At 48.3% G+C, this 23874-nt stretch overlaps 1 long non-coding RNA gene across 21 annotated transcripts in view; it reads right to left on the bottom strand.

Moving 5' to 3' along the window:
- The window catches only part of LOC110397786, a 115618-nt gene extending 106291 nt beyond the window's left edge, over positions 1-9327 (bottom strand). For 20 of the 21 annotated variants that reach the window (XR_002437967.1, XR_002437972.1, XR_002437968.1 and 17 more), the window contains exon 1: positions 9102-9327. This is a non-coding gene — a long non-coding RNA (uncharacterized LOC110397786). The remainder of the gene's footprint in view (positions 1-9101) is intronic. The other variant, XR_002437975.1, reaches the window with a different exon arrangement.

Genomic DNA, 23874 nt, shown 5'->3' with positions numbered 1-23874 from the left:
CTGGCTCATTAGGAAATCCCTAGGCCCAGATTCCCTCCGACACATGGAGGATGGGATGAGATCCCACGTAGTTGTGACGCACACAAGTCTCTACAAATAGCCAAGCCAAATGCACCAGACTTGAAGGGTATCAAAATGGTTTTGACCCTCTCTGTTCCCTTGTTGTTTGTGTGTGTTTCAAATTTCTTTCATGCTGTGGCACCCAGGGCACCCAGCTGGATGAACAGGAAGCATTCGAGCTCAGACTCATTTACTATAATAACAATGCAGAGTAGTCACCCAACATTATCAAGTCCTCCATCTAAGGGTGTTATTTTCTCTGCAAGGCAAAAGGTGTGCCTCCAAAGGTCCCAATACCTTCCCCAGCACAGGAGATCATCTCTTCTCTGTTGGGTGCTTGTTCAGAACCCAAGCCTCAGTCCCACTGGGGAAGCAGGGCCGTCCAAAGAGCAGAAACACAGGGAACCAGGCTCCTCTGCCACTGCCCCTAACCCCAACCCCTGGCATAACCATGAGGGAGACATCTCTTCTGTTTGGCCTCAAGTGTTTGCCCATAAACAGGGGACAAAGGCACTGCTCACCCCCACAGGGAGCCTGGGAAGAAGGGAAAATGTGTTCGAGTTGGGGAGTTGCTGCAGCCCTGAGACAAATGGAGCCAGACAGACCTACAAGAGAGGGAGAACTCTCATCCGAGAAGCACATAAAATATAAAAGAGAAGTCACCATGGATGTTAATATATAGCATCAGGATTTATTCCCCCCTCCTGTTCTCAGTATCATGTGACAACATTAATTAAATGTGTTTCTGACCCTGCTGGGCTTCTTTAAATATTTGCCATTCTCCACAAGCACTGTTTGGTTAATGAAATGAAATTAATGAGCTCATTAGATTGTGCCGTAATCTTTCAGATGCAAGCCTGGCACTCAGATTCACTGCCTCCTTTCTCTGTTCTCGCAGTTTAACTCAACGCATTCAGCTCCAAAAGCAACAGCAGAGCAATGAAGTAATCAATTAAGCAGGCAGCCAGACAAGGAGGGGAAGGAGGAAAGACCACGGCCAACGAGGTGCAGCTTGGTAACTTTCCCACGGGAGCCGGTCCCACAGAGTGCATGGCTCAAGCGCGGGCGACGGCGCATAGCTTTGTGCCATAGAAGCTTCACCAAGGTGAAGATCAACCCAAAGGAGTCTGACATGGCAGGAACTGGATCCATGGCTACAACCACTCTGGTTTGCCTGTGAAAGCCAAGAGTCCTTCCTTCTCACCCTGCTCTTGCACACAGACCTGGGAAAAGAAGAGCTCAGCATCTCTTCACTACCCACTCACCCCAATTCTTACCACACTGGCACAACCAGCCCTGAAGCAAGTCTTCCCCAGCTCTCCCCCTGCCCAGGGCACACTCACAGCCTGGTGCCACCGGTGGCATCACACTATGCAGACATCACGCCTGTGGGCTGCACCACCTCACTGAGCTGCCGCGATTCCAATTCCACATCATTTAAGAAGGAAGCCTTCTCCCCAGAGCGTGCTCAGTTTCTCTATTGTCTTGTGAAGCTTCATCAAAGAATTAACTCAGATCAAAGAGTCTTGACAGCAGCACAAACTCCTCTGATGGGGAGGAAGGCGGGGGGGACAATAACATGAAAAACGCTTCAGTAAATCTCTTTCCAAGAAAGCAAATAGGTGTACTTCTGCATGCATCTAAGCTCCACAGTTCAGAGATTGTGCTAGCTATGGTGACTCCTAATAGCACCGGAGGAATTCAGGGTAGGAAATTCAGGGTAGGAAATGTATGCAAATCAAATTCTCTCTGTGGCTATATTCGCTAACAGATTGGATCACAAAGCTTTATCACGCTCTCTGTCCCTAGGCTTTTGTAATTTACGTCGTAGCCCAGAAGTCACACAAGACAGTGAACCGGGCCTGCTGGGGAAAAACAAAGGAATGATGAGCACAAACTGGGAAAAGTGAGAAGAATGCATTCACACAGCAAGACACTGAAAAATCTTAAGGTCAAAAGAGAAGCAATTCCCCAATTCTGCACAAAGGCCTTAGGGAAAGCAATGCCACAGTCACTACGACAGAGCACAGGAAAACCATTTTTCCACTTGCAGGTGGCAAGGCCAAGGCTGGAGTACCCACACTGGCCGTATTCCCACAGTCATTCATTATGCAGCCCTCCTGCATGCAAGAGATGATCTCAGAGGAGTTTTGAACTGTGTCCCCTTTGTGTCTTAAAGGATTATCACAGCCTAGCTTGAAAAACCCTGTACCACCTCTATCCATTACCTAACTCTGAATCCTGGAGTCACAGCAATCCAAACGCCAGGCTCTGAGCTGGGCTATCACTGGGGTTCCCCAGGTCTTTTCCAACCGTGCCACGTGTGGGGTTCAGACACCCAACAGCTATTTCCAGGAGGAACTGGACTTACCTCTCATTTAAAGGATTAGAATGTCTCCACCTTTGGAGACTGATGATTAAAGCAGAGAGGAAAAGCAGGGCTATCATTTACCTATGACCTCACGGGGGCTGCAGATAATACAGGCTTGTTGCCAGAAGGGACTGTGGCCAGAAAGTGGAAGAGGCAGATACCAGGGGCTGCAGTGAGAATAAATAAGGAAGCCAGCCTGACCTCCTGCCATCCACTCCTCTCTATTGGCACCCTCTGTAAGCATCTGGCAGGCCGGGATTTTAGGGGAAGCTTGCAGAGGGACAGCACTTCAGGCAGCCTGCCACATATACAGGCTGACCCAGAGACATGGGAGAAGGCACGGATGGGGGTGAGCGTGTACCTGGGGATGGCAGGGGAGCAGAATGGGGTGTTATCACAGCTGTCAGAAAACTCTTAAAGCCCTGGCAGCATGCTGGATCGCCAGCGGGTTTTCCACCAACAGGTGCTGCAAATTCAGCAGCAGCACGACATGGCAGACACCATAGGCAGCACAGACCCAGCTGTTAGTTCAGCTGGAGCAGATCAGTGTTTGCAGAGGAGCAACTTTATAAGCAAAGAGGGCTCACCATTCCACACTCAGGGCATCACAGACAGCACTGGTCAACATATTTGTGTACATGACCCTCCATTTAACAACTGAATCCTGCCTTCCGTCTTCCTCCAGAGGCAGTCACTGTGCTCCAGGTAAATACTCAGTACCAGAGCTAATCCAGTGTGACCACGTACCCCAGCAAGCTGTTTTATGCACATGAACGGGCTCAATGACAGAAACCCATTCATCATAGGACAGCACAAGCTCTTAACCTTTTCCCCAGTGCTACCTTCAGGGTCCCTGAACACACAACCTGAGCCACCAGATGCCTATTCAGTGGTTCCAGCTGCAGCACGTGCCTGGGTGGAGATGCACTTCACACCACTTCAGCCCGCACAAGACCAGCTCATGCAGCAAGAGCAATCAAACGCCTGCGGGAGAGTCTCTTGGCAGGTGACTTTGCACTCATGCCCTATCCTTGGGTTTCTCCTGTTGTAAATGGGCACATGCATGTACCTGGGGCTCTGCAGAGAAACACAGCAGCCCAGGAGACGCCTCTGTGCCAGCTGCAAAGAGAAGCAAAAGCCATGGGGCTGATTTGGTATTTATTCTTACAAATGCAACTGCAGTTCCGAAGTGTATTTATACCTTATCTATAGTGTTTACCCGTATGTTCAATAAATCATTATTCATTATCTGATAAGGTGCTCGCACTGAATTTCCAAGCCAGGCTCACAGTTCGCACAGAACAAGACATGCTGGGAATACAAATCAAAAAATAAATAGAGCAGCTGTCTCCAGTGAGGCTGCTCTGCTACCAGGGGATTCTGGTGTCATCGCCAGCCATGAGACCAAAGCCTGGGTCACCAGCCCTGCTGAGCTGGATACAGCAGGCTTGTGTTATGCAGAGCAGCCTCCTTTTTAGTTAATTACATGTCCCAGATCCCTTCCAGTGATAGAGGCGACATTACAAAACAATCCATGTTTCTTCTCTTCTGCACTGCATTCATCTCTGCCCTGCCTGGACCCTTGCAACATCTCCCAGTAACAGCCTCAGCTCTTCTATATCCACAGGGCTCCCACAAAAGCCTGGGAGGAAAAACAGGTCTGAGCTCGTAATTTTGAACAGACAAGGAAATTTCGTCGTGCTGGTTTGTGGCCCAGACATCAAATAAGAGGAGTAAGAAGAACACTAATCCAAAGCCCTCCCTGGCCCCATCATTACATTTTGCTTCCACACAGCTGTAGCAATAAAAGAGCCAAAGAAAGAGTAAATCTGTGGCGCACCTGAGGCCAAGTATGGGGGGAGTGACTCCTGGGAAATGCATAGCACCTGTGGAGGAATGTTCAGGACTGGCCAGCACGGCTCAGAACAGGCATGGAGGCGAGCATGGCTGAGGACCTTCCAGCCTCTCACCAAGACCCGCAGAGAAAAGTCTACATAAGCTGTACCCGGGACCTTCTGAACTCCTTTCCACAGGTAGCATCTGTCAGATACAATTTTAAGCCACTGCAGACCACGGTCCTGTCTTCTTTCACAGGCTGGGTCATAACTGAGCCCCAGGCCTGAGACAAATCTCAAGACAAGATGCACAGAGCAATGACTATCCACAAAGCTGTGTTCCAGCATAGAATCACAGAATCATTAAGGTTGGAAAAGACCTCTAAGATCACCAGGTGTAACTACAACCCACCCCACCATGCCCACTGACCATGTCCCTCAGTGCCACATCCCCATGGCTCTGGAACACCTCCAGGGACAGTGATTCCCCACCTCCCTGGGCAGCTGTGCCAGTGCCTCACTGCTCTTTCTGAGAAGAAATGTTCATATTCAATCTGAACCTCCTCTGGCACAATGTAAAGCCACCACCTCTCATCCCATCACTGTTACCTGGGAGCAGAGGCCAACCCCCACCTTGCCACAACCTCCTTTCAGGGAGTTGTAAGGAGGAATGAGGTCTTCCCTGAGCCTCCTCTTCTCCAGATTGAACACAATAATAGAAGTGTGGCCCCACCAAAGCTGCACACAGGGGACGACCACCTCCCTGGTCCTGCTGAATGCACTTTCTGAGACAAGCCAGGAAGCCATTGGCCTTCTTGGCCACGAGGGCATGAAACAGAGAGGTGAGGAGCACCTATAGATGATGCTCTATGGAGCACAGAGAACCAACACAGCCTGTCCACCCTGTGGCACTCCTTCCAGCACAAGCCACAAAGACTGGCTTGTGATCAAGCTTGGCTGGGGCCAAGCTTTACCACGGCTGTCAACAGAGCTGTGGTGCCTCCCATAACTCTGCTTCAGGACCACAGATTAGCTGCATTGGATGGGTATTCCCATGGGCAGGAGGGGGAAGAAAGGGAGGGAAAAGGGTAGGGAGTCAGGTTGAAGTCATGTGAAAATCAGCCGTAGCGCATCTTAAAACTACAAGGAAGTGTGACATCCAATTTCTTGGGAAGGGGAGGCAGAACAGTAATTAAATTTTCTGATCTTGTTAGCCAATTTCTCCAATCACTGCCCCTGAACTGGAGAATGGGAAGGGAGAGGGGAGATGCTTGCGTCAGCGACGCTGGTGAGGGAAATTAGGTTTTCACGGATTATTGGGTTAGTTCCACTTCTCCCACTTTTTAATTTATTTGTCTGTATGTGCTGCCGAGCTGAAAGGCCGAGAAATATCCCTCTCTTTTTTTCTTTTTTTTTTAATTAAAAATCTGTAGTTTTGGAAGATGAAAACTTTGGAAGGGGAGGAAGACTGCAACAATAAAACCACGTCAACCAAAATCTGCTTCTCACCTAAACTTCTTTGTTAATCCCACTTCAAAACAAGAGCTTAATAAGATCCCCTGTCTGAGCTCCTAATAGCCTTTGGATACTTCTACAGAGAAAAAAAATATTAATTAACTTGGTTCTATGTAAAAAAAAGAATAGAATTTACTTGCTTACTGCTACTTGCATTTTTTTTTATTTTCCCTTAATGCCGCAGAAGAAATCTAAGAACTGCTGCCTGCGTAACCCTGTGCCTCCATTATTTCTCAAAAGACAGTAACACTGCCCTTTTTTTTTCCAATTCCTTTTGAAATAGGAAGAGAAGACTAAAATGTCCATATCAGCAGCATTCAAGTAAATTATCTGTATGATTATTTCAGACTGCCTGGTGAGTGGTTTCCTAGGAACAATGCCAAGGGGCTATTTTATTTAAGCTTTCTGAATTTCTGGATAAAAGAGAAACTGAGTGTAGGTCACACAGTGACTGGACTTCCCCTTTCATGACAGCTTTCAGAAGTACACTTGCACAGATCATCATTAGCTGGAGGTTGCTAGCAAAGGTTTCTGGGAATCCAGCAAAGAGCTGAAGACAATGGCTTGCAGAAACAAAAGGCAGCATAGCTGCTGAATAAAAGAGCAGAGGAGTGCAGGTCGCAGCATCATCCTCAGATAACCAAGAGCCAGGTATCGGCAGCATAGGGCAGAGATCAGACAGCACGGCCAGTTCAGACACAAGAGCAGTGGTACCAGTGCCCAGCTCCCTGACCTGTCCCATTGTGCAGTCAGATGCTCTCAGGGTTGATATAATTGCATGATCCACCTGTCCTGGGGGACTAAGTCCCGAATATCCTTCTAATTGTCTGCTCCGGCCCTCTCCAGAGCAACTGGTAGTGATGCAGGAATTGCTGCCTGGGTCAGCTGTGTGGGAGTTATTAACGTGCGTGGTGTGTAGCCAGCAAAGCCTATGCAAGTTTTAGTTGCTGCTGAGCAGTGCTGCACAGAGCCAAGGGCATTTCAGCTTTATGCACTGCCCTGCCAGGGAGGGAGCTGGAGGGAGGGGAGGGGATGGAAGCAGGACAGCTGATCCAAACTATCCAAGGGGATATTCCGTACCATACAACATCATGCAAAAAACTATAAAACTGGGGGGAGGGAGTTGGACAGAGGGAGAGCTGCTGCTCAGGGACCAGGTGGGCATCAGCGGGTAGGTGGTGAGCAATTGCATCGCGCATCACTTGTTTTGTAAGCATATAATTATCTTTACTGTTATTCCCCCAGACACAAGAAACATGACGAGTTTCATTGCACTGGACACAGGTAAAGGACAAACCTATAAGAGAACGATTTGGGGAACAAAGAAGCACCAGCAGAGTTCAACTTGGCAGGAGCTATGCAATCACTCAGCATCACTGCTCAGTTTTGATCTACAGTGGCAGTAGCTTACTGCTCATCCTCTCCTTGTCACCTTAAATCTCCCCTTGGGGAGGCACCCTGCCAAAGAAATCTGGAAAGCAGAGCTAGGTTCCTTCTTTCTCCTTCAGGCACTCACGTGAAGAGTGCTGCACATCACATCCATCCATCACGCTGTCCACGTGGGATACCAGCACCCAGCTCACACTTACTGCGTCCTAGGCAAATCACAGCCATATCTGTGAGCTTTTACAGTGACGGTGACATGCTTGCGGATGAGAATCCTCAGCTGGGATAACAATGAGACCAAGCCAAGACCACGTAAACCTTCTAACCAGTAAGTACAGAAGCCCAGATTCATGCCACCTACGTTCAGCTACGTCCACAACAAGTCTGGTCCATTTTCATTTGTGCTGTCCCACACTACAACATCCCACTGACCAAAGACACCCCTCCCTGGGCACAAGACTGCACCTGGGACATACTGGGTCACACAACACAGCATGAAACAGGTCCCAGCCAGCAGATCTAGGGAGTGACAGAGCAGGGGAAGGTGTTCAGGCCATCATATTTAAATCAAAGGAAATAAATGTATTTAGGAGAGCCTTTATGCAAATCTCAGGTCCATTGGTGGGTCTCTCCTGTCCAATGGAAACAACCCACCTCTGCACAGAAGCAGAGTATTCTACCTGTAGAGATCGCCAAAGATCATTTCTTGAAAATTTTTAAACAAAGCAAAACACACACAAAAAAAGCTCCTTGTTCTTCCTTCCCAATCAGTGCAAGTACATTGGCTGGGGCCTGATTAACATCCTCCTCATAGCAGAGCTGTGAGCTGACCCGCCCTCATCAGGCTTTGTAGTTGGGGAAAGCTAATTCTGACCGCAGTGGAGAGGAGGGGAATTTGCTCTGATCTGCGGTGACCCAGACTTCACAGCCATTCATAAGGAACAGCAACAGCCATTAAAAACTTCACTTTATACACTGAAGAGGCTCGTAAACAGAGTGCGAATTCACAGAGCATTGGCTCAGAAAACCTATTCCCTGGGTGTCCCACAGACTGCTATCGTCTGAAATATGGAATAAAAGGGAGGTTCATATTTTACTTCAGACTTATTTCACTCTTCCCTTGTTTTCTCTGTGGACTGGCTAAAGAGGAAGTGATTTATAAGGGGAAAACAAGGGGAAGCAGTTCTAATTAATTGGCCATAACTGTTAAAGCTGCACAGGCATCCAGCAAAACATAGGGCAGTGGTTCTCAGCCAGAGATGCCCTCAGTGCTAGTAGAGATGCAGTCACAACCACATCAACTTCCAGGCATTAACCCCACACCTATCCCTCTTTCACAAATAAAGGTCTGAGCTATATGTTGTGATTCACTCCGGAATGTTTTTTAGCTCATCGAATACTTTCCATGTAGCTTGATAGGGGAAAAGTCCTACAGGTGAACTGCAAGGGGAATCCACAGGAAATCACCGCCGCTAGTTCCCACAACTTCTTAAAACACTGAATGCTCATGCACCAAAATACTGTATGGGCTCCCTGGTGTAGGAGCACCTTCCTTACTCCTCCTGCTGCTCCATGGATAACCAGTGCTGTGAGCCACTGGGCTCCCCACGGCACAGCAGAGATTGGAGATTTCAGCCCCGCAGCGCTGTACCTGGCCCCAGTTCCCAATACTAGGGCACAGCCAGTCTTCCTTCTTCACCCATTCACATTCTTTCCAAGGCTCCTAACACTTCAGCAGCCATTTTACACCTAGGGCCACAGACAGGGGTTTGCCCAGAGTCAGCACAAGCAGGGAGCTGAAACGGGTCTCTTCCATCCAGTCTGAATCCCTGCTTATCGATCCTCCAGTCCCTCTCCACAGAGGGCTCCAATCTTTTATTTGCTTTCATACACATCAGCTGAAGTTCAGGATGAAGGGAGCAAGTTCAACTTACGAAATCTCAGTTCCAAGCCCAGGAGAGGGAAGCTTGACCAAGCAGGCTAAGGCCTCTTGCTTCATCAGACCCTGCGATCCCACAGCTGGGAGAAGAACGGGGGGCTCCTGGTGTGCTACAGAGCCAGAGAGAAAGGAAAGGCTCTTTCGTGTCCAGAAATAATTGTGTTTGTTCTGCTTTCAGCAATATTATAGCCAGGAGAATGGGCCTCTGAGGAACAATAGATCACGCATTGCAGGTGTCTAGTTTTAGGAGGGGGAAACTCTCCAGTTTTCCTAACTGTGTGCCAGAAGTTCTAACTGAAGTTCATCTTGACCTCAGAGGGCTGGTCTGCTCCATGGGAGGAAACAGAAAGCCTGGGCATAATCGGAACAAGCTCATAATTAAAAGCACTTTAGCCTTTATGAGTTCCCAGATCACATAGCTGCAGTGAGAGAACTTGTTTTCATTTTACCTCATTATGCATGGAGCAGTACAAAGGTAACGAGCAGCCTGGCATTTGCCAGAGCCTGTCACTTGCAGGAAGAGGGCAGCCAACAGAGGAGCAGATGCAAACACACTGTGCGGCACACTGGTATACCTCCCAGTACTAGCACACTCCCTGGCGTGCCTCTGCAGGGGATTTTTATGGGTAGATGGTGTGGGGAGCAACTAACCAGGACAGCCTTTAAAACCAGAGTCAAGCAAGAGAGGGAAAAATAGAGCAACATGAAAATAAAATGGGCTTTCCCAGCTACCCCCTGAAACAACCTGTCCCCAGACTCACAGAGGTGGCTGGAGAAGAAAGCCAGGTTCTGGCCAGCTCTCTTACAGCAGCAGACACTGTAGGTTACTGACTGTGCTAAGTTTCAGCTTCTGCAACAAGTAAAACAAGACACTAATATTTGCCCGGCACTTAGCCGGCGCAGAGCACTATTATTATGTGCCATCTGAGATTAGCGCAAACAGATCGCTTTGTGGACTCACTACTTACTGCCTTCCCTAGGCAGATATCCCTAGATGTGCTTTGAAAAAGGTCTCAGGACATGAACTTGCATTTAGCAGGCAGCACGAGCTGCTCTGCGAGGGTCCCACTTCCTCTTCATATGGGATCCAGGCAAGCCACACTCTTTCCCAGGGAGCCCATCTGATCATCTGCTCAGTTTGGGGCCAGGGCAGCTTCAGGGCTTTGTTTCAGCCTCCCAGTGCTGTCTGACATCTCCAGGAGGTGGTGGACTCCTTGGTAAGTCCCCAACCCCACCTTCAGCCAAGAGACTCTGGCAGGGCAGGAGTACCAGGGAGGCACTGGTTTCCTGCCACACAGGGCTGGACCACAAAGGGATGTTTGGGGGCAGATACTGGAGGAGCTGCTCCAGGAAGCAGCAGAACTATGCTCTGTGCCAGCCTGATGAAAACAGGGATTTATTTAAGGCCAAGAACAGCATAAAATAAACTGAAGGACAAGCATTCCTCTCCCTCTTTCCTGTGAGGCTGAAGCAGCATGGTGTTGCTAGCTCAGGAGAAACTGGCAGGAGCTGCAGTGCATACCATCAGGCAGACCTTTGACAAAGCCCACTGCTCTCAGATGCGGCAAGAGGGTCACGTTAGAGACAGGTGCAGGGAGGAAAGGATTTAATTCTGCTGCAGAGAACTCCAGCACGGTGCTCTGCTGACCAGTCTAGAACAGAGTGCCTGGCCTGCTACCAAACCCCAAGTAACCAAAGTCACGCATCAAGTCCCCTAAAGCAATTCCAGAGGACAAGGCTCAAACAGATGCCAAGAACACAATGTTTGGCTGCTCCTTGTCCCACAGCAGGACAGGGACAGTCCCACCAGCTGCTCACCCCTGGCCGAGGAGACTGGAGGCGGAGGAGGCATCCACCTGAGGGCTGAGGTCAGTGCTGGCACAGCCTTGCAGAGGGCCCGCAGCAGGGAGGGGGCTACGCTGCGCTCCTGTGTTTGCACAGCTGGCTCCAACGTGCTGCTCAACCACCACTACCACCACGGGGGAGGGCGGGGCATTTTTCCATGCGATATTCATTCCTCATCTGTCTCACCTCAAGAAGGGGTTTCAAATGCTCAAGTGTACACTTGAGACAGCACCTGGGGAGGCTTCATCTCATGTGTGGGAGAGGGAAGATGAATTCTGCCAAGATGTAACTCCTGCTCCTCATAAAGTACAACACAACTGTGTCACGCGATGATGGCTAGTAAAGAAGGATGAGCGAGCTATGGCCAGAAGCAGAGCCTAGGGCAGTAAAATCCTGCTCCCCCAGGCTGAGAGTAGGCTTGGAACCCTTGACATTCACTAGGCAGGGTTGCCCATTACCCAGCAAGTCACCACCCTGGGTTGGGGTTGAGACAGGGGTTGAGGCTCCTGGCATGCCAGCCCTTTTGCAGCTGGAATTTCCAACAGGTAAACCCCAAATCCAGCCAACAGGCCCCTTACAGAGAGAAGGAAGAGTTGGGTTCAGGAGTTAGGCAGCAGGACCCATGTCTTGCATCCCACTCCTCTCTGCTGATTTCTACTCCAGGAGCTTCTTCAGACCACCAAACAGACAAAAGACCTCTGGGACCTTGCACTGAAAGGAATCATCCTTCACACCTCATCATCAGCTCCTCCTGACTGGTCCTCCTGATTGAGCTGATGAGAGAAATCTGAAAGAGCTGCACAATCAAATCTCACCAACAATATTTAATTTGAAAGAGGTTGGACATTTAATCAGCTGTTTGACCCCCTCACTTACAACGCATTTTCTGAAATTCCTAGAGGCTTTCACTTCACACCACCTCAGCAGAAGGGGAATTGTTCACTCGCCTCCTCCAGCCCAACACAGCCCTGAACAGTTCTTTGTACTGGATTTCATAGGAAGCGAGTGGAGCAGGGGTAGATTACCCAGTCTGATGCACAGTCATAACTTTCTAAAGCAGTGTTTCAAGACCTGCTTAAATCAACACAACTGTGGTTATCAAAATTCACAAACCATAAGATAAAAGCAAGGAGAAATGCACCTAACTTTTAAAGAGCTAGGCAAGCAGCAAGCACAAAAATCAGACTCGTGCAATGCAGCTTTGTCTGCGGAACTGCATATCACAAGTCACAGAGATTAGATTCCGAAAACATGAATCCCAGAACCAGCTTTTTCCAAACCTGCAGGCAGCAAAGTGGATCCCACCCTGTGTTCAGTTTTCTGTTCCATGCAGTAACACCAGCAACAATAATGTCTGCTAATAGTCTTATCCTCCAGCCCATCACTGTTCCTTATCCAACTGCTCCGTATGTGACCACTGAGATGGGGTTTCTTGTTACAGCATTGACAGAAAGGGGACTCCAGGGATTAAGGTCACACATGAAAAGTAAAATCACAGAATTTATCCTGGAACAGACAAGCACAGAATTTATAAGCCAAAGAGGCAGAATGGGGCTGGGGACAGGCACAGGCTGCAGAGGAAAGAGTCCCAGTGGTAACATCAAACACTACGATTCACAGAACACCAGTTCATATTGTAATCATTTTCCAGTGAAAACTGGAAAACATTCCTAAGCTGACATCAATTGCACAGCAGAGCAATACCCCTAATAATTCAGTTTAGATCTGTTAAAAAAAAAAAAAAGAAAAGAACAGTGTACAGTAGCAAAGTTCATCCCAGGGAAAGTTCCATGGACTACAGTGGTCCCAGCAAGATACAGCCAGAATCTTCGGACCCTGCCTGCCCACTATGGAAGCAAACATTTCACTTGTGGAAAGAAAAGTCCTGATTCTGCAATGTGTCCTTAGAGCCCTATTATCTGTGATTAATAAGGCATGATGCAAACACTTAGTTAAATCTGATTAGATCAATAGTACACCATGAATCACTTCAATAGGTTTCCTATAATATTTATATATACTGCAGTTATCAGCAACATTCTAATGTAAAATGGTCTGCCTTGAAATTTATTTGAAAAAGTACCTTCTATACTCTATTAAAAAGGGAAATCCACTTTTTTATTCTCTCTTAGAGCTGAGTTAATTGGACAAAATCTTGCAGAATTGCATAGTTTTGCAAAATATACATTTTTGAGATAGTGTGGCCTGTTTGACGTCCATCCCTGCCTGTAGTACCTCCATCCACATTTAACGTTTGGCCTCCCAGCCACATGCCCTGCAAAGAAATGTTTCTGCTATCAGTACTGAGTGTTGGGAGTACAGAAGCAGAAAGCAGGAGTGCAAGAGAGACAGCAAGGGGTGGGGAAGGCAGCACGCTTGCATGCTGGTTCCGTGATGACAAAAAAAAATACCATGGCGTAGATTTGAATTGGGTTTCAGGAACTCCTTCTGCACTAAATCAAGGCAGAGAATTTACAACAAATTAATGAAACTAATTTTTCTGACTGGAATCATCATCTGTGAATTATCATGTCTTTACTCATTAAATAAATTATCTGTGTCTTCCAAGGCATTAAGAACGCATCATAAATTATAGCCCTTCATAAATAATTTCTTTCTGACTGGGTTTAAATGTAGAGGGAGAATAAAGAGAGCAAGAGAAAGAAAAGAATACAAGAGATAAGGAAAGCAAAGAGGGGGGAAAAGAGGGAAAAAAGTACAAAGAGAAAGGAAAAGAATGAAATGGAGCATGAACAGAGAGAGAGAGAAAAAAAAAGGAGACAGGTAAAAACAGAGACATGCAATATGGCTAGCTTAGAAAGGAAGGAAATGAGGAAGGAAAAAGGAAGTGAGGGGCTGAAAAGAGACAGGACAAGTAATACCATGTAATCTTGCAGGTCCGTGTTAATTGCAGCTTGGTGAGTATGGCAGGAAGTGAACTACAATATCCAAATCCTCTTCTGACTTTTATAAATGGTTTCATTTCACTTGAGCTTGTTCCATGTCAATGAGCACAAACAGCCTGTCCAACAGATCTATGAAAAGGGATGCCAACAGGGGACTGTTGTCAACTTTGTCATGGAATTGTGATAGTGTTTGCTGGAAGGGGCCTTGAAATTTGTAAATGACAACAGAAAGGTAAAGGCAAGAGCCTTTACAGCTCCCCCACAGCTTACCTGTCAAACACAGGTGAACCCACACAACTCAGGCTTCTGCTGGGAAAACCCTGCAGTGGAGTAGCCTGCAGACCGTGCCGGAGCAGAGCATATCCGCAAAGACAACAAAATTCCCAGTCAAGGGAGAGGAAACCCAAGCACTGTCTTTAATCTGGTAAGCTGAAGTGCATATTTAGGAGAGACACAGCACATCTTCCCAGGTTAGGCTTCCTCCAGGCCAAGAGGACACTTACCAGTGCTAGGAAAAGTGCAAGTACAGTCTTTAACACTTACAAACAGCACATTGTTCTGGGCAGAGGCTGCAGAAGCACAGAAGCAACCATCCAGATTACTGCGTGCACTGTGTCTGGAGCAGGTCCTTTCTCAGCCAGACCACGGCCAGCCTCCGGAAGACAGGTTCCCACCTCTGTTCCATTGCCAAGATGGCAGATGTGCCAGTTCCATCAGCTATGCCCCATGCTTTCTGCACAGAGCGAGACATGAACTAAATTCTGGAAGGAAGAGGGTTTTTAGCTTGTTTGCCTGCAGCTGGTGAGAGCTGCTTCACATGGAGAGCATTCCCACTGGACAAGAGCCTTGTTCTGAGCTCTAGAGAGCAGGGGAAGCAGCTTAGGTTTAGGGAGACTGCTTGCTGAGAAGTGCTGAGCTGGATGAAGTTTAGCAGCCATTACGGTGGCAAAGAGCAAGTCTTGGCCTTTCCCATGACACAGGACAGCCACATGATATTTCACTGGCAGGCGCAAGCTCACTTTGAGACAGCCAAAAGCCACGCAGTCAAACTAGAGCAGTGCCAAGCCCAATCCAAGTATTTCACCTCTTGGTGAAACTCATTATCTCAGCACCACAGAGCTGCAGATGCATGATTTCTTTCTGGTCAGCTCAGAGCAGAGGCACACATCTGCATCTCCAGCCATTCCCCTTCCCAAGTCTCAAGCCAGCAGCAGTTCACACCCTTGCTCAAAAAGCCGTGTCTCATCCTCACTGTTCTCTACACCCAGGATTCAGCTGTGTCAGCAATTGTACAGGTGGGCCCAGGCAGCAGCATGGCAGCAGCTGGCCCACCTGTACGCCCAGCTTGCCAAGGGGCTTGTCTAAGGGGAGCTGGAGGGTGGCCAGTTCTAGAAGCATTTGGAGAATGAGCATAATGGCAGCTGTTTCCTATCTGGAAGCAGAAGGGCTCTGATCTTAGCCTGTGCGAGTCAGGACAAAAGGAATGTGTTCCTTGTTCTTTCGAGTCAATGTGCCAAGCAGTAGATGTAGGCCCAGGAATTCTGCTCAGCAACTATCAAAACCGCCACTTCACAGACAACAGCAGACAAAAAGGCACAGCAGGGCAGGCCCCAGAAAACATCAGTCCAAGCAAATATCTCTGTCTCTATGAGAAGTCCTGGCTAGGTGATGGCCTGGCCTCCATGCCACACACTGCGCACTCCTGAGGCCTGGCCTCCATGCCACACACTGCACACTCCCCTAGCCTGAAACACTGCAGGAGAGCTCTTGCCACTCCTCAGGCTCGCCCAGCTCAAGGCTGCAAATAGCTCCCCAACTAATTTCGTCATTAGCACAACAGCCTGCCAAGGCTCAAACTGCAGTAGCAGGGGCCGGTGCCAGGTTCACTGCCTTGAGTCTCTGCTCAGAGACCCTGAATGCTAAATCAAGCCATTTGGGTATATGGTGAGATCTTGAATCCGGAGGAATGCATCCAATAGACATGGCACAGGAAAGGAAGGAAAAAAAAAACACTGAAAGAGCCCCTAGTAGGAAAAAAAAGAGAGAACTCAGCTTCATCTCTTCCTGGGGAAGAGTTTAGCTGGGCAAGTGACTTCTAGTGGTTCCCCACAGCCATCCTGCCTGGCTGCTGCCATGTCCCTGACTGTCATCATGCCCGCCCACTAGCCAGCTGAGGGCCAGCTGAAGATCCCTGCAGCACCCATCTCTTTCCCAGCCTCCAGACAGCCTCTCCCAGCAGAATGATGTTCATGCAGCACCACAGAGGTTGTTCTCAGAAAAACCTCTTCTTTCTCTGCCCAGAACATCTGTACCTAAGCCTGCTCCCTGCAGGCACAGTTGCATCACTCAGGCTTTTCACACCTCTCTGAAAGTGCACAGCTCCCTCATGCTTCTGATTCTAAAATAAATTCCCAAACCTCCAACCCCACTATGCAATCTGCAGCATAACCTGAGCATACCCTTTGCTCCTCTTCATCCAACCACCTCTCCTGACTCCAGAGCATCTCCACATAGCGCTCCCAGGAGGGACTGCTCTTCCTGCAGATCTCCAGCCTGGCTGTGAGGCCCCACAGTCTCCTCCCTGCTCTGCCCTAGTGATCCTGCTGCCTGTTAGCCCTCACGGGAGGTGATATTTCTCCAGCTCCAATAGCTCAGGATGAAGGCCAGTGCTGACTGCTAACGGAAAAGCTTTTCCCAGAATGGTCTCCAGTTGATTTTAGGAAGACTCAAAGCACCAGCCTGGTCCTCTCCACCTTCATGCAGCCAGTATCAGTCCTGGGGAGATTCACTTCCCTTTTCTTTGGTTCACTCAGTCCTGCTCTCTGCATACTGCCCAAGGTCTCTGCGAAGCATTTTGTTCCACCCTGAACACAGACAGTTTGGATATCCAGTTCAGAAAGGGGATTTCTATTGGGTTTTTGAAGTAACAAGTGAATCCAGCCAAGTGTGAAGCAGGCCACCCCTCTCCTTCACAGCTTTTCACGCCATGTGTTTTTTGTCAAGACGGTGACAAGAGCTGGCCCCCAGGGATGATGGAGGAGCCAGCTGCAACAGCCTTTGTTTGCATGCAGCCTCGCTGCACACGCCTCTGCGCAGTCCCTGGTCCCTTCCCGAGCCTCCAGCCAGCACACATCTGCCCCGCAGCAGGCGCACAGTTCCTTCCTCGCCATCCGCGAGGACAGAGAGCCAGAGATTTATGTACTCCACCAATTTTATGTGCTCTCAAGAAAGCTGTGGAGGGAAAACTTCACCACTCACAAAAGCCTCCATCTGTGAGTTTATTTATCCATGCTGGGAAGGCTGTTTATTCTGTTTCTGGGTGGAAACTACACTGGGATCACGGCTTAATTGTATTGTTTGTTGAATTAATTGCTCTGTTTGATCAGTCTCTCTCCCATAATGCCTGGGAATTAGACATTTCTGCTGAAATGTGGGAATGGAGAAGCCTGAAGCTGTTTCTCCTCAGTAAATGAGCACAGACTGGCATGCAGTTAGCAAGAAGGGCCATTGTGGGGACAGCATGTGAGTTGCCCAATGCAAATATTGTTGCAAAAGAATGTGCTCCGTGAAGTTAAGCTTCCTGGGGAGAGGGTACAGGCCAAAGGCAGAGAAGTACGTGGATGAGTAGTGTACTGGTTTGGCCTTTTGTTTCTTTTTCCAGCTGACATCTGCATTTTTACAAAGTCCTCTGGGCTCTCTTTGTGGCTGTGATCATTAACCCAGCACTCAAATATGATTGGCGCCTCTCCCCTGCTGCACCTCAACAGACCAGTCACACAGCACAGCAGCAATCCTGTCCCTGCACCCTTTTCTCTGCCTTCCCACATTCTCCAAAGGTCAACACCCACATGATGACCCCAAACCACAGCAAGAATTAAAAAACAACACAAGGGGATCTCAGGGGAGCAGCACAATTCACTTTGTAAACCCCTCCTTCCCATCATGAGGAAGAGCAGCAGGGACAGGGCATTTGAGCTCAAGGCGTCATGCTGTTGTGGCAGGGAAACAGCCTGGCCAAGGAGCCCAGAGACCGTCCTGCGAGGTCCTGTGCCTGGCCAGCCCTTCTGGGACCAGCATGGCCAAGGGGATCTGCTGCCAAGGCTTACCCTCGCCACTCAGTACCCTCATTTTTGGTGGATTTTCTGGGTCACCTGATAGGATCATAGAATCATGAAATCATAGAATCCTTAGAGTTGGAAGGGACCTTTAAAAGATCATCTACTCCAACTACCCTGCAATGAACAGAGACATCCATAGCTAGATCAAGTTGCCCAGGACCTGATTCAGCCTGGCCTTGGAAGTCTCCAGGAACAGGGCATCTGCCACCTCTCTGGGCAACCTGTGCCAGTGCCTCACCACCCTCACTGATGAATCATGGAACTCAAGACAGACAAGAGCTCAGTATTAGTTTCAGATTGGAATGCTTTCCCTCTATGTTTCATTCCCAACTTTTTTTTTTTTTTTTTTTTTTTTTGTCTTTTCCCTTTTACATTTCGTCAGCAAATATCCAGTTCAACTGAACTCCTGCCCTTTTCACACTCCTTTTTTCCACTTTCACAGTCATGACACTCAACTTTTTAGGTTTCATTCCTGCCTCTCCCACTTCCCACACACACTTCCTTCTGCCTGGTGGCCTTTGAATGCAGGACAATAACTAGTGGCTGTGTCTGACATGGCATTTCCCCTCCACAAATTTCTTCATTTCCCTTCTTCCTCTCTGCAAAATGAAACCAGCATTAGGTCTCCTGGGGTCACTGCTCTTCCATCAACCCTTACTCAGAGAGGACATTAGCCATAACTATCTGTAGAGCCTTCTCAACCCAACACAAGAACCAGGCACTGAAAGTGATGACATGGTCAACCAGATCACCATACTCCCACCATATCAGCAACATCCAAGATAGGGAGTGGCCTGGTTACTCTAACTAACTGAACATCCCAGTAGAGATCAGAGAGCCAGGAAAGTAAGATTGCTGGAGGATCGATTTTCCAGAGCTGATCCTGCCCCATCTCCTCATCTCTGCGGACTGGAGATCTCCCTTTGGTGGCAGAGTGAACTGCTGGAGATAGCAAGATGTTTCAATCAGCAGATCTGCCACGTCTGAGGCAGACCTGTCCCTTGCTGATAAGGAATGAACACCATGTCTGTCAGGGTGCGCATCTCACTCTCTATTTCTCTTTTCTCCTTCATAAAGCTGTCAGGCCAAAAATAACACATTAGTGGAAAAAAAGGAACATCAGGTGTAATATAATAATGTGATCAGGAGGCTGGGGGAGTGCACGTTCCTGTCTGGCAGCCGTACCGAGGTATCTCCACAATGGTGATGAATTTCCGCAGAGCAGAAACGCCTTTTACTCATTCTTCACACCCTTTTCTCCCACTGCCCTTCGTGTCCCCCTCAGACATAGCAAATTAGATGATAAATAAGGAGGAGTATTTACCCAGCACCTTTCTGCTCTCCAAAGCCACTTATATTTGACACTGCAGGCAGATTGCACGCCCAACAGCCAGGGACTGAAGAAGACAGTAGGAATGGCCAAACCATGCCAGTTTGCAGGCTAGGCTCTCCCATGCCCTCCAGATGCACAGAGAAAAGACTTACTAGGTAAGACAAGCATAAACAGTGTTCCCCATGGCTTCTATCAGGCTGTGAACAAGCACATGTGCAGAGCTGTGCCAGAATTAACCCCTTGTTCTCTGTCCCTTAGGGACAAGCTCCTTCCTATCAGGAGGGAAGTTCTAAATCCAAAGTCTTGGCAGGGTCCGCAAGCTGTGTCCTTCAAGGCACGCAGTGACACAAGGCCATTCAAGAAGTGATTGGACAATCTCTCAGAAATATCCTTTGATTTATGGATGTTCCCATGTGGAGGCAGGCGCTGGACTCCATGATCTTCATTCATCCCTTCCAACTTGGGATATTCTGTGATTCTATGATTCCCTAACCTGTTCACCAATACAGGGATGCAGCCAAACATAACAGATTTGAAAAACAGAGTCTTTGGTGGAATTATAGCATATCTTTTACACTGGTATCCAACACTGCCTGAATGGGGGGAAACTGATCACATCTCATCATCTCTTCCAGCATCTAAATACCTTTTTTCTTTTTTTTCTTTTTTTTTTTTGCGGAGAAGAAAGAGAGCAAATACATAAAGCAGAACTAAATACACATCTTGCATGCACACAGATCTCTGACATCTTCAGCTTGTGTCGCTGAGTCCCATTCTGGTAGCAGCTGGCCAGGAGCCCCTAGGTACCATATCCTTTCACATGCCTCCTACACCTCCAGAAATGGCACTGCTCATTTCAGCACTTTCCAAAGAAGAACCCCAGGGCACAACACTATCACATTTCACAGTAGTGCACATTTTCCATCCAGGAGCTCTGCCTAGAACAATGACATTAATTGAAATGGCTGCAGAAGTGCCAGGGCTGAGATCCAGCTCTGTGACCTGCTCTGAGTATAGGCTCCTCCATGGCTGGTGCAGACCCGCTGGCTCCCTGCCTGCTGCGGAGAAGTTCTTCTTTGCTATTAAATATTCTCCCTCCATCCCATTCCTTTCCATTTCCTCCATCCCATCACCGCAAATCCAAGACCAGTGGAGCTGACAGGCAGGAGCAGGCCCGTGGCCATCTTGTCTGATGTCCAATTTGGGGACGTGCCAGGCTGAGGTATGAGATCCCTGCCAACAGCACATATGCAAATCAGCTCTCCTTCTGCAAACTCTAATAGACCAAAACCGATTTAACTCTTTGAACAAAGTGCAAAATCCCTTTCAAAATGCATGCAACTGTTCCAAGAATTCTGGCTACCTTTGATATGCAAATGCAGACCCAGCCTCCTTGCGCAACTTGCCAAGTTCTTGATTTCATTTTCTTAATTTCATCCAGTAGCACAGTTTTGCACGGTCTGCATGGAAGAAAGCAAAGTGTTTCCTTCAGCAGTTGCTAATTAATTAAACAACTGGTCCCTTCCCTTCTTTGTTTTCTGTACTGCTCATTTCCAACCTGGTCAGTCATTGTAGGCATCTAAGGCACCCGTGAAAAGTAACGAAGCAATAAAGTGCCTGTGATGGTTCTTCAATTAGCTGTACAAGGATGTGCACCATCACAGAAAAATGCTGCTGCTCCTAATGAGAGCTAACGAACCCATACCTGGGGGACTCTGTGCTAGGATCAAAGGAGTCCAATCAAAACCTCTGCAAATTTCTGATTAAATCACACAAAGGAGGGGAGGAAGGCACCAAGTCAGATGCTGGACAGATAATAAAATTCCCTTCCACTTTTCCTTTCTAGAAAATGGTAAATCTAATAGGCATGACTAAGCAGCTATGAGGGAAGACATGAACAAATTTGTAAAGCGAAGGGGAGTTTAAAGTTCATCTCATTTTCCCCTTCTGCAACATCGTCTGCAATCATATTATGATTTAAAGGCCACCTTTCCCCCAGTGGGAAGCGGGTGAGAAGGGTGTGATTCAATTTTGCATACCAAATACGATGGGAGAAGGAGAAAGGCCAGGAGGCACTAGCTGAGCAGCTGCATCCCTTTGGCACTGTTAAATGCTTGTTGCCTTTCCCTGTTCTTTGGGGTACAGGAAAAGAAATAATAATGGCATGGTGGCATTTTCTGTCTGAGCTTGTACATGGAAAGTCTGCACCTTTCACTGCTGGGAACAGAGCCAGAACAAACCCTGACCCAACCAGCACCAGCCTTGTGAGACCTCACCTGCCTCAAGAAACCCCTGGAAGCTAAATGACAATCCTGCCCTTTTCCAGAAGCTGTTACATTCCCTGCTGCATTTCCAGCTCACCAGAGAACTAACACGCTGCTGTTGGCTTACACCTTTCCCTCTTGCCAACAAGATTAACCTTGTCTCTGCATTACAGCACACAGAGGTGGCAGCCAGGCTGTCCACTTAGAGGGAATAGGAAACAGATCATCCTGGACGCTGTAAGGTGAATGAAGTGAAACAGCACATACCACCACCAAGGCATGCCTGCCTGCCACCCAGATTCCTAGGTAGCTAACTATTCTTCCAGACAAGGTTTAATTCCAAAGAATACTGTGAATAGTGATAGTGGAGGGAACCATGAGATGGGAGCCATAAGTGGAGGAAGCAGGTGCTGGGGGCTGTCTGCGGCAGGGGGAAGGTTTGGAGAACTGTCACCAGTCAAAAACAGTGATGGAAGTGCCAGTGAAAGTGATTCAAGACAGCTCGTCTGTTTAAGAACTGAGAAGACCTGGGTGTCAGGAGATCTGGATGCTGCTCCTTCTGCTTCTGACCTTCCACAAGACTGCAGGCAAGCTGCTTGGCTTGGCTCTGCTTCTCCTTCCCCTCCTGGGGTGGGTTTGTCAGACCAGCAGCACAGCCCAAGGCAGGGGACTCCCAGGCAGAGCCCTGGGGGCTGGAGAATTGCAGCCCCAGCTGTGTGGCCATGTAATGGCCAGTGCCCAGCCCCAGCTCCACACCAGACTCTCCTCTGGGGCACTGAGAAGCCACCTGTCCCACCAGGAGGGCAAGCATGGCACAGAACAGCTCATGCTCCTTGGCCCCACGCACCTGTATCCTCTAGTTCAATGAAATGTCATAAAGGCAGAGAAATTCCACAATAAACACAAATAGATCAATAGCATTAGAGCTACCCTTAATAGCTGCCTCAGGCTTTTCATACTACACTTTCGAAAATGTCCAGTAGTGAGTAATTAATGACCAAGCCAAGTAATTACTTTCTTGATTTTTCTCAAAACTAGAATTCACTGAAAGAACTTTGAGCTTTACCAATGCTACACAGCAACTTAATTCAGTAAGTGCTGATATTACAAGTCTGGGCTGCCTGTTAAAAAACAGCACTGCTACAAAGTCTGTCTTGGCTCCCTGTCTGATGTAACCCTTCATATGCTTCTCCAGCTCTGGGCAAGAAAGAAGCTCAACCCACGTGGCTGCCCATGTCAGCCCCCAGGTATCACTGCGGTGACCTTGGGCCAGGCAGGAGATATTGTGCCTCAGAGGAGATGCCAGGAGCTCAGTCTTGCTGTGCCCATACTGACCCACTGCCAGCTGCTCAAAGAGCCCTTGCACAGATTAAAAACTTGGGCACAGGAACCAGGAGCTGGTACTGCCCACCCAGGATCCTGACACAGTGCTGGGTACTGCTGCAGCATCCCTGAGGAAGAGGAGGATGAGCTATTTGGGTCACCTGTTACTGTGGCTGAGAGACATACTCTGGGGATAAATAAGCACAGAAGTACAGAAGCTCCTGTGGGAGGAGGGATGTGAGCTCACATCTTCCAGGACTTTTGCCCTTCAACACCCAGCCTACCCTTGGCACTGCACAGCGCCTTGGACATTGCTTCTGAGGCCAAACTGTGAATGATCCTTGATTTCAACCATCTGCAGCATGAGATGCTAATAAAATGCCTTCTAATTGCATGTGCTTGTGTGCATGCATGTACGTGCCTGCATGAGAAAGAATACCAGTCAATAAGCAAATTACTGAAGTAATCCTTCTATCCCAAACTGTAATGAATTATTTTTTCCCTGCTCTCAAGAGCATGGCTGTAGCTTGGGAGCTTAACATTCAATCTGACATGGACTTGTAGCATGCACTTTTAATCCCTTTAAGCACAGTAACAGCTAACAACAAACCCCTCAAGCAGAGGAAGTGCTGCATTTCCTTCCCATCTTTCCATTACCATATTTTTAATTGGCTGGGAATATCCTCTGCTATTGTCAAAACAAATTCTGCTAAATCACTGCTTCAGATTCAAACAGAGGAGCCAAGAATGGTGAGAGAGTGAAGCCGAGAAAATCCACCTGCAGATGGAGATTTCTCCAGGGTGCAATGCCAGCTCGCTCCATAACAGTGCCCCAGCACTGTGACAGCGGAGAAGTCAGCTTGGTCAGGGAGAAGGTGAGAGGGGAACAGACATGCCTAAGGTAAGGAGGATATAAAAGAAAATACAGTGGCCAAGTGTCCATCTGGAAGTTTGAGAGCCAGTGCCGGAGTGAGAGTTC

The sequence above is a fragment of the Numida meleagris genome, chromosome 4, assembly GCF_002078875.1.
Source record: "Numida meleagris isolate 19003 breed g44 Domestic line chromosome 4, NumMel1.0, whole genome shotgun sequence".
NCBI lineage: Eukaryota > Metazoa > Chordata > Aves > Galliformes > Numididae > Numida > Numida meleagris.
This window is presented reverse-complemented; position numbering and strand designations above follow the sequence as displayed.